This window comes from Rousettus aegyptiacus, unplaced genomic scaffold (assembly GCF_014176215.1).
Source record: "Rousettus aegyptiacus isolate mRouAeg1 unplaced genomic scaffold, mRouAeg1.p scaffold_m13_p_12, whole genome shotgun sequence".
Lineage (NCBI taxonomy): Eukaryota > Metazoa > Chordata > Mammalia > Chiroptera > Pteropodidae > Rousettus > Rousettus aegyptiacus.
This window is the reverse complement of record NW_023416287.1, coordinates 39,613,522-39,616,017: the sequence shown is the minus strand read 5'-3', so window position 1 is coordinate 39,616,017 and position 2,496 is coordinate 39,613,522. Positions and strand designations below refer to the sequence as shown.

Genomic DNA, 2,496 nt, shown 5'->3' with positions numbered 1-2,496 from the left:
GAGTACACAGACATTTCAATTTGTACACAATTCTTAAAATATGTACAAAAAACCTAAACATTCACGTAGTTGTGATTTTTTTCTAAACAGTTATTCCAGTGACTTTCTAGCTTAAAATTTGGAGGCTAATTTTCCTTAATAAAATATCAAATACCAATATCTTCAAATGTTAATATGCTATTACATCTAAGTCCCATTATTCACAATTTAATATCATATACACCACATAATCAAAATTTCAATCTTTCACAACACATTATTAACCAAGTTACTAGAAAACTGGACTACCATAACCAAAGATGTTATAGAGTACACAAATTCTGACAGGGAGAGCCAGGATCAAGGAATGATTTTCTTTAGGAAACAATTCTACCAAAAACATAGGAATAGAAGTAATTAAAAATGTTCAAGACATATTCAATGCTCGACTGACTCCAAATTGCCATGTAGTGTGCTTTGTATTATAGGATATAAAAACAAACCCCGCCTATGGGATGTTAAACTGCCACCCAAGATAATCAAAGCCTCTCATATTCAATATTCCACTATTTTGTGCTGGTACCAAAAAATAAACAACCAGCAAATAATTTCACCTCTTAAAAAAAAAAGCATTTATATTTTAAAAAATAGGATGAGGCAGGATTCCCTCCTTCTTAAAAATGTTTCTAGAGCTACTGAAAAACTTGCATTTACAATATAGTTCATAAAAATATTCCTCTGGATTATACAAGAAGGGAGACAGAGACCACTGATAAGACATGGTATATGATATTAATTAGACTTGGCTTCTTTCTCTCTTGCTCTGTCAGAGGTTGAACTCTCCTCATTTTCAGTTTCTCCATTTCCTGCAGGTAAATCTTTAGTTTCTTGGTTACCCACTTCAGCCTGTTTTCCCTTTGCACCCCTTCCCCCTTTCGCTTGCACTTTTTTGGTCTGCAAATTTATCCTTCCCTGCTGCCTCTTTGGCTTCTTTCCCACTTTTTCAGGAGCAGGTTTAGCTGACAACCTCACAGACCTACTCTTGGGTCCCTTGTTCACTCCCACCTCCCTGGGTGGAGCTAACCATCCTCTTAGACATCATAGTAGCAGGTGGGTGCATGCTGCATGTCTGCCCGCTGCAGCGAGCATGGAGAGCCTTCTCCAAGCTGGGCTACATGGCAGCTGCCACTTCTCCCACCTCCAGAGCTGCTGGGATCTGCTAGAGTTTCTTGGTTGGAAGACTATAAACATTATTAGGGTGTAATTGTACCCATATTGATCTATAGATTCAGTGCAATCATATAAAATACCCAGCAGCCTTTTTCATAGAAATCGACTGGGTCTAACATTTATATGGAAATGCAAAAGAACCAGGATTGTCAAAACAACTTCGAAAAAGAATGAAGATGGATGATCAAAGTTAGCTGATTTCAAACATTATTTCATGAACTTATTTGCCATCATGATATCTTCTTTGGTGAAATGTCTGTTCAAATCTTTGTCCATTTTCTTTTGAAGTTTGTTTTCTTGTTATTGAGTTTTGTGCAGAGAAGCAATGGTAAGGACATCTGTTCAAACCTGTGATGTGACTGACTGGTGGGAAGATGTTGAAAGTTCTGGGCCTGCCTTATGATGCTCTAATAGTCACCAATAACCAAGAGGACGGGCCTATCCCTACTATGGGACAATGAGATGTGCAGAACAGATGAGAGTCCTGACCAGGGGTTAGCTAGAGTGCTGGTGCAGGTAGGTCTAGTAGTTAGAGATATGCAAACAAGCAAAAAAAAAAAAAAAAAATGGTGCTAGGAGGTCAAATGGCCTTGTTTTTCTGTCTACCATGGCTCATTGCTCCAGAAAGGAGGGCCATCCTATCTAATGTCTCCCTGGCTGGGGTGGAAGGCCACCTAACTCACTGTGGCCAGGGTTCCTGAGTCCCCAGAGCTCCAGTGTCTGATACATACCAAGATAACAAGCTCATCACAGGGTCCTGGTGCCTCCCTGTGGGGCAGCTTCTGAGGCCCAATGCTGCCCCAGCAGGCCACCACAACTGGGAGCACTCACAACCTCTATTTATTTGCTTAGGCTATTGTAACAAAATACCACACATGGGACCACTTAAACAACAGGCTTTTATTCTTTCACAGTCTGAAGGCTGGAAGTCTGAGATCATGGTGTCTATCTCATTGGCGTGTAGATGGTCATCTTTCCTCTATGTCCTCACATGGTCCTCCCTCTGTGTGTGTGTTTGTATCCTAATCTCTTCTTATAAGGACATCAGACAGATTGGATTAGGGCCTATCCTAGTGACCTTATTTTATCTTAATTGCCTCTTGAAGGGCCCTGTCCCCAAATACAGTCTCATTCTGAGGCGTGGAGTTTGAGCTTGAAAATGAATATTGAAGGGACACACTGCAGCCTATAACACACCCAAAATGCAATCCCTATAACACCTACTGGCACTGACTGGTGTTAGCTCATCTTCCTTGAGCCTGTCAACAACCCCTGAGGAAACAAAAG

The 2,496-nt window shown here is 40.6% G+C and overlaps 1 pseudogene; it reads right to left on the bottom strand.

Annotated features, from left to right (window-relative positions):
• Window positions 1–641: 641 nt before the first annotated feature.
• Window positions 642–1,078, bottom strand: LOC107518660 (annotated as a pseudogene).
• Window positions 1,079–2,496: the final 1,418 nt, after the last annotated feature.